A 15,925-nucleotide genomic window follows, 5' to 3' on the forward strand; every position below is an offset into this window, starting at 1 on the left:
ATTAGGTCTTCAGCATCGGTGTTTGGTGATGGACACCATGCAGTCCCTGACAGTCACCTGACAGTCTCTTGCATCTAGTGTCACAGAAGTAGAAAGACACATGCAGGAAAATGGCACAGGGTGACTTCCTTTAGTGAGGTCTGTCTGAAGCACAGATAATGAGATCCAGTCCCATCTTTACCTGGAACTCAGACATCTGTGCTCCCAAGGAAAGCTGGGAGCTCAGAGCACTGGGTAGCTCCTCCTAACAGGCTCACACAACAGAGGGCAGAGCACCTTTCTCTGCACCACATGTTATTCAAATCTGTAGTCTTCTTATTAAAATGTAGCACCTAGTCCCACAGAGCAAGAATGCAACAAACATGATTTTCTTTCATTTCTGTGTCCTGTTTTTATCCCCAGTATTCTTTTTTTTTTTAAGATGTTTTTTTTTATTTATACAAGAACCCGGGTACAAGCCAGATGCGAGGGAGAATGAGAGGATTCACCAGAGACAGAGTGGGGAACAGAACAGGAAGACGATGAAATACACTGCTGAGGGGAGCTGAAGGTGTGACAGGAGAGGTCTGCTGTGCCATGTGGGACCCTCGCAGGCTGGCTGGGATCGAACTGGTGCTGCAGAGGTTGCGGACAGCTTCACAGTGCTGCACTCAACCACCTGCGCCACAGGGGAGACCCCGTATTCTTGACCTTGCCCTCTAGCCCTACCCTCCACCCACTTGATTCAACTCCCCAACACCAGCTTTGTCGCTGTTGCCATGGTCTGATGTCTCATCTTTCACTTTTCACTTAAAGATCATCTCATGATCTATCTCAATCTCTGGAGGCAATAACTGTATGGAAAATGGAAGAAATAGGCGTGTGTTGGGAGGCTGGTTAAAAAAAATTAAACCCTGATCAATTTGAAAAAAAAAAAAAAGTCATTATCCAGTGAAAAAGGGAAAAAGGCATAACAAGCTAATCTTTGCAGCTTCAAGAGTCTGAGCAGTTTTATTTATTACCTAGGATATGAACAGACAGCTTTCTGAAGGGCTAATCAGAATTAATGAATAGAAAAATTAAGGAATAGAATTAATGCATGGAAAACAGGAAAGAAAAATTGTAATCAGGCATCAAATTTGCTCCATTTAAATAAACTGAAATCTATTAGAATTAAAAAAAAATAAAATAATCTGACTACCCTTCCCCTTAAGGTAAAAACAAAAAACGAGTAGCATTAAAGGTTTAAAGAAGTAAATGCAATCTAATAATATAATGTGCACAATGTGGGCCTCCCCTTGTGGCGCAGGCAGTCGAGCACAGCACTGTGAAGCTGTCTGCAGCCTCTGCAGTGCCTGTTCAATCCCAGCTGGCCGGTGAGGGTCCCGCATGGTATGGCAGACCTCTCCTGTCTCGCCTGCTGCTCTCCTCAGCAGTGTATTTCAGTCTATCTGCCTGTTCTGTTTCCCACTCTGTCTCTGGTGAATCCTCTCACCCTCCCACACATCTGGCCTGTACCCCAGTTCTTGTATAAATAAAGGAATAAATCTTTAAAAAAATTAAAAAATAATGTGCACAATGTGATGAAAATAATGGTCGAGTGAAGGGGTGACAGACACAATAGCAGGTGATTTGAGAATAACCCAGGTAACAGAAACAGTGGAAAGAAAGGCTTAATTCTTGTTGACTGTTGGGAATATGCAGACATCCGACTCACTGATAGTGCCAAATTAGCTGCTTCTTCACTGATGCTAAAGATACTCTTTAATATCTTCCATCAGAAAATCAATTTCCTTGCGGGAGAGTTTTTGAAGGAGGCCAGGGGACCTTCTACTGTTATGCTAAATAACTAGTCACAGCAAAACAGGCTTTCATTCTAAAACGACCTCTAGAAAACAGGGCACTTTTAGTCTTGCAAATCACAGATGTCTCTGCATCCCTTTCAACTAATTTTACCATTTTAAAAATTAAAGAAACAACTCATGTTCTCCTGTTTATTTCTTACTGCTTGTTACATTTAGTAAGTGGCTTATTAAAATAGCTCCAAACAATAGTAGTGAACAGGGAAGGAAGGAAGGAAGGAAGGAAGGAAGGAAGGAAGGAAGGAAGGAAGGAAGGAAGGAAGGAAGGAAGGGAAGGAAGGAAGGAAGGAAGGAAGGAAGGAAGGAAGGAAGGAAGGAAGGAAGGAAGGAAGGAAGGAAGGAAGGAAGGAAGGAAGGAAGGAAGGAAGGAAGGAAGGAAGGAAGGAAGGAAGGAAGGAAGGAAGGAAGGAAGATAGACAGATAGATAGACAGATAGATAGACAGAAGATAGAGATATTGACAGATCTATCTGTATAGATATATTGGGTTGTTGGAAAAATCATGACATATTTTTCTATGTTTTCTCTGCAAAAATGTATCATGACTTTTCTGACAACCCAGTAGACAATATGCACTCATTAACTATAGTATCTGCTGCCTAAATACCTAGGACACAATAGTTTTCATGATATTTTTTTGCTCTGGATAAGTAATAAATCCTCAACACAGGTCATTCTGAACTGTGACTTCAAAGTGTTATAAAAAGGATATCTGCATTATCTGCACTTATGAATCTGCAATACTGTTCTATATTGAAGTAAATACCCAAATTATTACTTCCTCTTTGCTGATTACTTTTTTTTGAAAGACTTCAACAAAGTCAGAACTTAACATGTGATTAAATCTCAAGATCACATTGATTTTTGTCCTTATGACATATCTTAAAAATATAAGCCTGAGATTTTTTTCTTTACAAGTGCCTGAATTTCATCAACCCCCTCTCTGTCCTTGAAATCTGTGACATTATTAACAATTTCTACCTTTACAAGCCTTACTATGTTGAGTAATACAGAATTCTGACTTCTCTAGCCACTAAAAATACTAAATTTTCACTTGTATTTAATGCAGTTAATAGCGAGGTATGTTGACTCTTGTGCTCAGAACAATAAGGTTTATGTTCTTCAAGAAAGTTTCTGGGCAAGAACATGGGGTATAAAATGGCTTATGTGTACAAAGAACTGGACTTGAGTCTAGTTCTGTTATTAAATAGCTGCATGACCTTGAGCAAGTTACACCACTTAGGTCATCCTGTGAACATCTTTTATTTTATATTTTATTTTTTCCCTTTTATTAATGTTTTAATTGTTTACATTGTCATTTATTTTTGTACAACATTTGATTTCTCCCCTTAGGAGTAGTTCTCATAAATCTCCCACCACCATATCACTTGTGAACCATCAACATAGTCCCTTATGCTCATCCCACCCCTGTTTCAATCCCTATTCCTCCCCCTCTCCTTCGTTAAGCCTCAGATATATAGTTGCTTACCATTTTTCTTTTCTTTTTTTTTTTTTTTTTGACCCTTTGCCACGAACATCTTTAAAGAGAGGTATGAGGACAGGGGCTTGTTATTGATAGCCAATGTTCAGAGGGCTCCTGTGTTCCAGATACTTCCCTGTGATAACATAGTTTAGTCATCTACAGAAAAACAACAAGAGAAATGTGCTTTCATACCCTTTACAGACACCCAGGTCTTGGGGTACTTAAGAATTTCATCCAAGGTTAAAATGGCAAGTAAGTGTGAGGATATTTCAACGCAGGGGTAAACACTCTTCACCCCCCTTATACTGTTAAGGTCTTTCTGAGCATGGGTATGTAGTGATTTACAGCAACTTCTACAAAGCATGTTGATCTAGTGCCCTCATTAATATTTTTAAGACAAGTAACAGGGCATGAGGATAGAGCCTGGCAAAGGAGCCAAGAACAGGTCTCCCCCTCTTGTATTATTTTTTAAAGAATTATTTATTTATGCATATAAGAGCTGGGGTACAGGCCAGAGATGCGGGCGGGTGGTGAGAAGACTCACCAGAGACAGAGTGGGGAACAGAACAAGCAGACTGACTGAAGTACACTGCAGAGGGGAGCAGCAGGCGAGCCAGGAGAGGTCTGCTGCGCCATCTGGGTTTCTCCCTGGCTGGCTGAGGATCGAACTTGCACTGCGGAGGCTGTGGGTTGCTTCATAGTGTGATGCTTAACCCCCCTCACCACACGGAGGCCCTGTACCATTTTTTCAAAGATTTTATTTATTTTTGCATAAAAGGACTGGAGTACAGGCCAGTTCCCTACTAAGAATGAATTAGGTAAATCAAAGAGTGGTATCTGAATCATCTTTGTATTCCAGCTATTGCACAGTAATTATTAATACCTGCAATAATATATTACTGCACAGCAACTAATATATTCCTTGAAATAAAAAATCACATCATAGAAATCAATATGCTTTATGTTCTCTAAGTATAATGAATAAACTGGAAAACATTAGCAAGCATGGTAATCTTAAATAAGGAAAAAATCCATCAGAAAAAGAACAGAAGTCTACTCCCAAAAAGCAACAGGTTGAGAAGACTTAAAAATAAAAATTAATAAAAACTGAGCTTCTGCAAGCCTTCAGCTGGTATGTGTGTGTTTGTATTTATAAATATAGTCATATCCGAGCCCTTCCAGATATGCCTATGGTTTTTCTTTGCTAAACTTATACCCCATTGGGCCTCCCCTGGTGGCGCAGAGGTTGAGCACTGGACTGTGAAGCTGCCTGCAGCATCTGCAGCGCCAGTTCCATCCCCGGCTGCCGGCGAGGGTCCCACATGGCGCACAGACCTCTCCTGCCACGCCCGCTGCTCCCCTCAGCAGTGTATTTCATCAGTCTGCCTGTTCTGTTCCCCACTCTGGCTCTGGTGAATTCTCTCACCCTCCTGCGCATCTGACTGTACCCAGTGCTTGTATAAATCAATCAATCAATCAATCTTAAAAAAATAAAAATAAATAAACTTATAACCCATCACCCAACCCAAGCAACACTGATAAAACACAAGCCTGGTGATCACATTACTTTGCTCATACTTAGTAATGTCATAAAAGGAGGTTCTATTGCATTAACAATCTCAGTGAACAAGTCACTGTCTCTCTGAGGCATGGAGGTAAGGGCTGCAAAACTGCCACAGCTTTAGCATTTTCTTCTGAGAGCTGCGCTGGGATAATGATGGGGAAGAGCAACTATATACTAGATCTAAGTGATAAGGTGATTCAGAGAAAGAAGTGCCAGAACTCTAGTAGCGGTAATGTTTGGTAATGTGACCATGTTGTAACTGAGAAAAAATGAAGGGAGAGATAACTATTCCGTGCGTATGAAGACAACTCCCTGTTCTGGGGATTTCTCTTCAATGTGTGATACTGACAAACATAATACAGAGGTATGTGCCACTGGCCGGGAGGGAGGCCCGTCGGAATTAGCATTGTGAGTGTTCATGAGCCTGGTAGCAGAACAAGGGCATGCATTTTAGTGTAAGGGGAGGTTATCTTAGAAAGCAAAGAAGAGAACATCAGAAATACTGCATCTGAAGTTTAGGTTTGGAAACAAAAGCAGTCAAAAGAGATCGCTGACTAGTTTGGATTTTAAATTGAAGTCAAAAGGAATCTAGACACTTGGTCTCCCACCTCCGGTGTTCAAAATAAAAGGACAGTGGCTAAAAGGAGGCTGATTGCTTTTCCAATGGAATATCATAACTCGTTACAGAAGAGTCCCTTTTCTGCCAATTTTTAAAATCTTCCCCTCTCTCTTCACCTTCTCAGTCCCTTCTTACTGGCTCTTTTGGGTGAATAAACAAGCAATTGGGGGTGAGACTTTCCCTCTCCCTTAGCAGAAAGCTTTATGCTAATGCAGTGCCATTTTATACTAACAAGCCAATAATTAGTCTCATTCAAGACAGTCTTCGTGTACAGTCTCAGATTCCTGCTACAGCCATGCCAGGGCATTTTCCCTTTAGCACCTGGGCCTGTCCTTCTAGCATCAAGTAGCCCAGAAAGACAAGCCAAGTATTTTAATCTCAGCTCACTGGTTTCTCATTTGTATGCCCTTAGCCTGTTTGATTCAGTGTTTCAGTTTTGTCCAATACGCTGAAGCCTGAGTCATAAACGCAACAGGAACATGGGTGGCTGTGATATAATGCCTGCCAGTACACTTCACCCCTGAAATGTCACAGTAAAAGGCACTTTTCCACAAAAGGCTCAGAGGCAGAACTGGCAGGGGATTGTATGTCCAAAAATGGAAAACCGCATATGCAAACTACCAGTGGTGTGTTATTACTATAAAAATCCTTGTAAGTGAAGTCACCATAAATCAAACTCAGTAGGTAAGCAAGGCTGTGGGACTGTGTGCATGCTGTGCACATGTGCGTACCCGCGCACGCGCGTACACACACACACACACACACCACATGATTTACTTTCTGAAGCAGCAAATACCTGGTCTGGGTGAACCTTAAGCAAGGGAAAGCAATGGTTTCCTTATAAAAACCTGGTTACTTACCATGATGTTAATAAAAGGGTTGCAAAGCCACAACTTTGAAAGCTGGACTCCTTGCTGCAAATACTGGGTGGCTTTTCCCCCTGATAATTATGCATTTGCTGTCTAAGATTAATCAGGGAAGTTAATGATGCAAAAAATTACATTTATAATCCAGTCTGAATACAGCTGTACTGCAAGCTAAGTTCTAAGTCCTATTAAAGTAAATGGAATTAATGGGCTGTCACTGGCAATCTTTATATCTATCAGTTACTAATTACCATTCTTCTGTAAAGAATAGTTTGTGGTGGGGAAAAAATAAAACATACCTTAGTAGCAGCTATAGTAGAGCTTCCGCAGGGTCTTTAAAGGCAGGTGAAAGCAGAAGCTACTGGGGGCAACAATGGAGGGTCTTCACCACAGAGTGAGCAAGATTGTCGACTCGTATGTCATCAGTTTAAAAGAAAAAGTCGCTGTGTATTTAAAATAGTTTGCTTTATGTGGTAGCAAATGATGGCCACTAAGGACGACCTTCTAGTAATAATGTCGACTTTGGCTAATAATGCAAGAACAGAGGCACACAAACTGTAAAATGGAAGGAGTTAAATTAGCTACTGAGGAAAAATAGATACAGCATGTTATCTTTGGAGATACTCATGCACATTTGCCACTCTCATCACAGAAAACTCCCAATTCGATGACATGTTTTAAGTCATCATGTAGAATTTGCAGTGTTCCTTCCAATTTTTACATATGTGTGCATTTCTGTCCTTAGTATACAAAGGAAAATGTATTACTCCACTGGAGTTTATGTCTTTTGCATTTTTTTTTTGCTTTTGTTTTCTTTCCCACGAACATGTGTTTTGATGCTTTACAAGCCAGAAGAGACTCAGTTTGCTAATAAAGGGTACAATCTTTTTCACAGGAGATACTGAGAGTTTCCACTTATTTTTTATTACTCATAAATTGACATTGATGCAATAAAACCTATTTTAGGTTTTATCATAGATAACGGATAAATCTATCTTCACAGGAAAAACTGACAAAAAGTAATGCTGTAAAAAGAAAATAAGGTCAAGGGCAGTTGGCCTCAAATATTCTATATTCCCACTTTGCCATCATACAAAATAGTTAACACTTTGTCTGCAGAGTTCATCCGTTTGTAAACATCTCATAATAGCAGGGCTGGCTTTTTTTTTTTCAGTTAGATTCGTAAGCCTCACAAAAAGGAAAGGCAAATCTTTTGAGGGGTCAAGTGATAGAATAAATTGAGTCTAGAATGTGGAGTGAAAAGATCAAGGTTGAAATAATGATATTGTCACTTCCTAGGAGAAAGTTCTGAAAGTGAGACTTTCCACCATGGAAAGGGAACAAGATCCAAGGCCCTGCCTCCTCCAAAGAAGCATTGAGATGGTAAAGGCTTCATGTGAGATTACAAATACGAAAGTGTTCGTGGATGTGAACTAAGTTTCTATATTGAAAGCAGTGCAGCTCTATAGCTAGCAAGGCATGAACATCTCTTCTGCCCATGCCCAGTAAGTAGATCAGAATCTCCAGGGCTGGGCTGGAAATCAACAGACCCTTAGAGGTGGGAAAGGAGTCAGCCTGCCAGGCCCTGCACTTCAGGCACTAGCCTCAAAATTGTCCAAGTCCCCTGGGGGTGCCCGAAGCTATCGGGGTCATCCTCTGTGACCCCCCTGAGTAGGGGCAGGGATCCAGGTGCTCCCAGAGCTCAGAGACAGATGCCTTTGAGATCATCATGTCTGCAGCTTTCAAGTTTCCAGGAGGGAGATTGGAGTTACTCCCAACGTCAAAGCATGCTATTTCTCTGCATGTGATCAGGTGCTGACCACTGATTGGGGGCTACCCCTCACATCCCACACAAGGCATATTTGGGGCTCTGGGCAATTCACCACCAATCTGGGACCCTGCTTGCATCACACTCATGGGTCTTGTGTGGATCTCACCCTTCAGTGGTCTGAACGTCCAGGTGCACAGCACCAAGGGCAAGGGCGGTGTGACCCTGGCACTGAATGTGACTGCTGCTGACAGCAAGGAAGGCCTCCCACGCCCACCTCAGGCTCTGCAGTCTTCCCAGGCTGTTTCTCTGAGATAGCGATCGAATCACCATCAGCGTCCTCTCTGTCTGCCACTGGAGTCTCCCGCCATGTGCCACCCCAGTGTTATAGGTCATGCCTGATGAGGGCAGACATTTTTTCTTCCAGAATGAAACTGCTCTTCTCACCCTTCCTGTAGGTCACAACCATAAGGGCTTGAGGACTTATGTGGCCACAGGAAAGTGGTCCCATTGAAAGAGATCATAACCCAGGAAGGCAAGGATTAGTGCCTGAGTTGTGCAGAACACAGTGGAAGACATTCTACACTTATGCTAGAAAATTTCAAAGAGTAAATTTAATATCATCAAAAAATGAATGAACAAATGAATGAGTAAACAAAAGATCCTCCCCTTTCTTGTATACTTGGGGAAGACTTGCCTTCCAAGAGAGAAGCAGAGAACCCGCTTTTGAGTGGGTCAGTAGGAGCCAGTCCTCACCTGGAGCACAATGAATCAGGGAGCTCATCAGTAACAATTAAATTAAGGAAATAAGAAGAAGCAGAAACAAGACCTATTCTGTTTCAATACAAAGTGGTTCGTGAAGAACCCTGGCTTTATGACAATGCTGGTCCCTCCATCTTACAGAGGGAAATAGGAAGTCAACCAGGAATGACTCACTGGACAATAAAGAAAAGGAAGAGGGGCCTCCCCGGTGGCGCAGCGGTTGAGCGCTGGGTTGTGAAGCTGCCTGCAGCCTCTGCAGTGCTGGTTCGATCCCTGGCTGCTCTCCGGCCACCAGAGGAGGGTCCCACATGGTGCGCAGACCTCTCCTGCCGCCCGCTGCTCCCCTCAGCAGTGTACTTCGGTCCTTCTGCCTGCTCTGCTCCCCGCTCTGGCTCTGGTGAATTCTCTCACCCTCCCGCGCTTCTGACTGTACCCAGTGCTTATATAAACAAAGGAAAGAAAGAAAGGAAGAAAGGAAGGAAGGAAGGAAGGAAGGAAGGAAGGAAGGAAGAAAGAAAGAAAGAAAGAAAGAAAGAAAGAAAGAAAGAAAAAGAAAGAAAAGAAAGAGAAGAAAGAAAGAAAGAAAGAAAGAAAGAAAGAAAGAAAGAAAGAAAGAAAGAAAGAAAGAAAGAAAGAAAGAGAAAGAAAGAAAGAAAGAGAAAGAAAGAAAGAAAGAAAGAAAGAAAGAAAAAGAAAGAAAGAAAGAAAGAAAGAAAGAAAGAAAGAAAGAAAGAAAGAAAGAAAGAAAGAAAGAAAGAAAGAAAGATCTTTAAAAAAATAAAGAAAAGGAAGAGATGGGTCTGGAATTTGCAAAGGATTTCTTTGTTCATTAAATAAAGCACACATAGAAGTACCTAAAATAAGTACATACATAAGTCTCCTCAACTGTTATTCCAATTTTTCTTCAATAAATCACTGTATCTCATATGGGTCCATGAGTGTTGCATTACCTTTTGTATACTTGTTTTATAGCCAAGACTCTCACCCAACAATGTTTGCCCAGGTTCTACACATGCTAGCGACAATCCTATTTTATTCATTGTTTTATTGAAAAAATAGAGAGAGAGACACACACAGCACATACATTTCATTTCTCTCTATATATTATCTATGTATCTCTAGAGTTAAATTAATTTTGTGTTGAATTCAATCATCTATATAGCTTAAGGAGTTTTATTTTTAATCTCTCAGAGGTGATTATTTTACTTTTTAATTAAAAATAAATGCTGTAGTTTGCATAATCCTCACTTTACTTGATGATGTCTATAATATTACAAATGACGTATTTTTAACTAAAATTCGTATCTTTAATTCATCTGTTCTTTTAAAATGATTTATGGAGCTGCTTTAAGCAAATGCAGTGGTGAAAGGAAGCAACAATTTAAAAAGCCTGCCCCCAAATGCAAATGAAAATGAAAATGCTTATTAGCCTTTCTTTTCCAAACTCTCACTTGAAGAAGTAATGATAAAATAATGTTCTTAACTTGAACAACTACTCTTTAAAAAAATAGTTACAGGCAAAGTAACTTCTGCTTAAGAGTTGAGGCACATTCACATTGCAGCTCGGGTCTTTGTTGATTATGTAACTTTGGTGCTCAGTTTCCTCATTTGCATATAAAGACAACACAGCACCTGCTCCACTAGGTTATTGTAAGAACCCAAATAAATAAAGTAGGTCAAGAAAGTATGTATACAGCCTCTCCAGTGGTGTAGGGATTAAGTCTCAGCACTATCAAGCTATCACCTGCTGCTATGTTCTAAGTTTGATACCCAGCCAGGGAGCTAACCCACATATGGTGCAGCAGACCTCTCCTGTCTCGCCCGCTGCTCCCTTCAGCAGTGTAATTCAGTCAGTCCACCTGTTCTGCTCCCACCTCTCTCTCTGGTGAATCCTCTCACCCCCTGCACCTCTGGCCTACACCTCAGTTCTATTAATAAATAAATAGATCTTTTTTTTTTAAAAAAAAAAAAAGAATGTATAGTATCTAGAACCCAGAATGTTTCTAATAAATACAAGTTCCCATTACTTTTATCTTAGCTCATAAAAGAATGCATTATAGTAAATTTTATTACACATTAATAGAAAAATCTCAAGAAAGTCAACTTCTCACATAATCCTTAAAAATACTACTAATGTCTCATTACAAGATACTAGCAGTTTGGCTTTAACTTTTATAACACTTGGCCTGATGTTACTGATTTTGAAGCATTTCTCCCCACTCAGTTTGTCTTGATTACCTGGACTACAAATACTGTTTCTTGCAAAAGTAAAGCATTAAAACTCTGGTGTGGCAAATATTAGAATTAAATTATATGTGTTGATGAATTTGAACTGCAAAGCTGAACTCTGTTAAAACCACCAGGATGTCCTGAGTAAAGAGGGGAATGGCCTTAGCTAGAGGTGCTTCCGAGTGTGGGTTGGTTTGCCCATTAGCTTCTTTTTTTAGAGACATAAATAGATCATATCTTGTATTGAGTCAAGATGGAATAAGATACAGTGAAGAAAATATTAAAAGTATTCAGTTCAGCTACTTATTCCCATGTCACAAGCAAGCAATTCATATTATTTATTTTATGAAAAACAAACAGCACTATTTTAAGAGCTGCTTCTGTACATAAAAGTTTATTTTATTGCCATCACAACAGTGTCAGCAATTACAATTTGACCAGCCTTTGAAGTTTCCCAGGTTGGTCACAAACCTTAGAATAGAGCTTTTCCCTGCATGGAGAATTGCCCTGCCATCCATCTGCTTTTTTGGGTGACCTACAAAAGCTTGTCCAATATTAGAAATTGGCATTAAAGTAAGTAATTCTTTTTTCTTTTCAAACAGTACTGCAATAAAAACAATGTTATTTCCAGTGAGACACATACACATCAAAGATGAAAAGATACATTATCTGAATTGAAAAGGTTTAATTTATTTTAAAATAACAAACTCTGGCAAGAATTGGACCAGTGGAAATCAATCAGCATGGAGAAAGTACATGTTTGACAATTTCACAGAAATAGTTTGAGCCCCCACCCAGAACTCCTGGAGGAAACCATCACTCCCAGCTCTCATTCACCAGCTTCAGAACCCATCTCAAATGTTATGCAGGTTTAGCGCTACTCACAAAAACCATGAGCCAGCTACAATCTGAATCTGTGAAATGAAGGAAGAACACCTTATTTCAGCTGGAGTCACACGACAGTCTCCAGACTATTTTTCACTTCTGAGTTGAAGCCAAGTTTAAATGCATTAAAAGGTAGAGATAAAAATTTCTTTCTCCTTAAAGTGACCTGCCAAGCTCACCCTCCCTCCCCATACAAATATGCAGGCTTTGAAAAGAAGGATTATGATTCATAAAAACTGCACTCTGTAAGCCTCTATTCACTGATGAATATTTTCATACTCTGCCTCTTGCTCTCTTCACAAACACTTTCTTTGATCCAGTTTTAAGGACAAGTTAAAATGTAACACCATAGAAAGAATTAGTTTGTAGAAAATATTTTAAATAGTTTGATGGTCCATACCAATGATCAAATAAAGTAGTAAAGATATAATCAACTTAGCTTTATAATAAGAAGCAAAAAATATGTATCTAATGATTCTAAATTCAGGGCAGGGGACTTTCTAAATATCCCCCAGCTTTATGATGCAGGCATTTTACAAGTTTTTGTCCTTCCAGATGGAAGGAAATGATCCAAAGGAGAAACTACCAGGAAGAACTACATGAGAATTCAGTAGGGTGCATTCAGTGGAAAGTTTCTAAACCAGTCCTGAATCACTTCCAGGACAAAAATCACCCAACAATTCTTTTTCTGAGTCTAATCCTTTCAACAAGAATACTTAGCAACATTTTTCCTTCCTTTACTAATGCCCACAAAACATACATACAGTCACTTAATTTCGACAATTCAAGAAGCAATGCTGCTTGCCTACATTTGAAGAGTCAGTCTTCACCCCAGATGTAGCCCTTGGTAAACAGCAAAGTGTTGACAACTCATTTTTCTTCACTTTGATGATTGAGAGATTGAGACATATAGAAAAAGTCAGATTCTATTACTGCACTGTCCAATACTGTGAACGCTAGTTAAATGTGACTATTTACACCTAAATTCATTAAAACTAAAATTTCAGTTCAGCGATATCACTAACCGCATATCCTGTGTTGGGTAGTCACACATGTTGAGTAGCTACCACGCTGAACAGAAATAAAACACTTTCATCACTACAGAAAGTTCTACTGGACAGCACAGCCAGGGGAGTCAAAGGAATATGAGATTATCATTCAAGTCCTCTCTCCTTTTAGATTCCTTAAAGCCTTCATTTATTTTAATAAATTGGCTGGGTTCTTTCCATCTTTTATCTCCATTTAATTCTCCCTATGAAATAAATGGTACCATTCCAATCATTCAGATGAGGAAGCTGAAGATGAGGGATGTTAAACACACATTGTCCAAGGTCTCATAGCCAGGACTAAATCCCAGGTCTCCTGCTCTTTATGCAAAATGCTATGAGGTTTCTGCAACTTTCAGAGATATTTCAGAGACACAGATAAGGAAAATACACCCTCCCAAAATGTCTTTCCTATGAGTCTTTTGAGGGAAAAACTGACCAAGTAAGGATTAAAGGAATTAACATTGTCTAAGAGCTGCCTCAGTGCCAGGAAATATTTCAACTCTTTCTTCACTCTTCACAAGAAGTCCACACAATGTATACATGCAACAAAGTGTTCATGACCTAAGTAATAACATGTCCTATTTATTGAAGTGGAAGAAATGCCATCGCTTGAGAGTCTATCTGATTTTGGCCTGTAACATTCCCTTTCTCTCCTGTGGGGCATTCATATCTAACTTGAGGTAGGGATGCCCCGTAGCCATGGCAACTAGAGCACAGGCGGAGCTTTAACACTACCCCCACCTAGTGGCAGCCTTGGCCACTGCAGGGACCCCCTCCCCTCCAAGGCTAGGAAGGTAATAGAAGTAACCCCACTTCTGGCTGAAGAAGTGTGCAGTGGTGGAAAGTATCAAGATGGAACCTGAAAAGTTCAAATGCAAGCGGCCCTACGGGATACATCAGAACAGGCAAACAGAACCAAGGATAATAGACACAAAGGAGTACATTAGAATTTGTAAATCAGCAGTGATCCAAGTGGATCTCAGAGCCAGGAGCCAAGGCTGGTGGTCTATTTTCAGGCTTCGATGCACACAGATGTGGTCCTGACAAGCCAGTTTAAAGGATTTTAGTATTGAGGAGCTTAGGGAGAAACAGTAAATGTCAATTAGGGATTCGGGGCTTCTCGATGATAACTTTTTCAGTGCTTTGCAGTAAAATAAAACGTAATACTCAGGGCAGTTTGGGGAGGTTTTTTTTTTTTCCCCCCCATAGAACTAAGTGACTACAATTTAAGAATTATCTTTTTCTCCTCCTGAGGTTTTGGTATAAAAATATTTTTTCTTTGAAGATTAGCTAGATTATTTATTTTTGATAATTTATTTATATATATTTATATCATTATTCATTTTTGTACAATATTTGCTTTCTTTTCTCAGGTGTAGTCCCCATAGTATTTCCTTCACCACTTCACCCCTGCACCATTACCATAGTCCCTTCTACTCTTCCCGCCCTCATTTTGATGGCTCTCCCTCCCCCTCCCCTGCAGCATGCCTCTCATTTATAGCTGTCTGTTTATTTTTGTTTTGTTATGGTTTTTAACTGTTATTATTTTTTCTCTGATCCCTTATTTGGTTCCTCTATATTCCTCCTATAAGTGAAACCATCCGATATTTTTCTTTTTTCCTTCTGACTTATTTCACTGAGCATCACCCCTTCCTGCTCCATTCATGTTGCTGCGAATGGCATTAGTTTGTATTTTTGATTGCTGAATAGTATTCTAGATTATTTATTTTTTAACCCCCTTGTTTATTTTTTCACAATACAGAATTTCTCCCCTCAGGTGTGGTCACTATCGTTTTCCCGCCTCCAAATTGCCTCCAATCCTCCACACTCCACCAGGCTCTCCTTCCCCCACCCCCACCCACACCCCCTGCGCCACTTCTCCCCTTCTCTTCCCTCCCCTTACCCCTTTAATTCCCTTACTTGGTCATTTAAATGCTGCCAACCTTATATTAGCTCAGATGATGTGTTTGTGTGTGTGTGTGTGTGTGTGTGTGTGTGTGTGTGTATGAGAGAGAGAGAGAGAGACAGAGAGACAAACTTGTGAAGGTCAAGTGTAGGAACCATTGATTTAAGCCACAGCTAACCAAGAAGCTAACCAATGTATAACCAAAAGTGGGAATAGTAATAATAATAACAACAACAATAGTTAAACTTCCACCATCCTCACCATGTGCCAGAGCCTCTGCTAAAATTAACATATACATGTATGTCTTCAAATATGACATAATATTTTTTCTAACTCCTTATACACTTCCACTCATATTTTGCCTGGGAAATATTAAAGGCAGGACCAGTAATATATATATATATATATTTTTTTAAGATTTATTTATATATGCATACAAGAACTGGGGTAGAGTCCAGAGGTACAGGACATGAGAGGATTCACCACAGACAGAGTAGGGAACAGAACAGGTAGACTGACGAAATACACTGCTGAGGGGAGCAGTGGGCGAGACAGGAGAGGTCTGCTGTGCCATGTGGATTACTCCCTGGCTGGGGATCGAACTCATGCTGCAGAGGCTGTAGACAGCTTTATAGGTTGTGTCTTAACCCCTTGTGCCACCAGGGAAGGCCAAAGATCAGATATATATATATATATATATATATATATATATATATATATATATATATATATATATGTATATATATTTAAAGAATATCTCCCAACTAGTGATGTACATTAAGATTAATAGACATGTGTTAGCAAGGTTTGGTTGTCTAAAATGCAAAGAATCTGACAAAAGTCTCTTTTTCTCTAGAAAAAGTAAGTCTGTTAGCAGCTCTTCTTTTCTTAGAGACTTGCTAATGGTTGTGGTTGGCCTAAGCCATTTGCCAAAGCAGGGGACGAAAAACAGCA

At 40.0% G+C, this 15,925-nt stretch overlaps 1 protein-coding gene across 7 annotated transcripts in view; it reads right to left on the reverse strand.

The window, feature by feature from the left end:
• Positions 1-15,925, reverse strand: part of ZNF385D (zinc finger protein 385D) — an 860,299-nt gene that overhangs the window by 168,472 nt on the left and 675,902 nt on the right. The gene's annotated exons all lie outside the window — the stretch shown is intronic.

Source organism: Talpa occidentalis, unplaced genomic scaffold (assembly GCF_014898055.3).
Source record: "Talpa occidentalis isolate TD23 unplaced genomic scaffold, MPIMG_talOcc4v2.1 talOcc4.10, whole genome shotgun sequence".
Taxonomy (NCBI): Eukaryota; Metazoa; Chordata; class Mammalia; order Eulipotyphla; family Talpidae; genus Talpa; species Talpa occidentalis.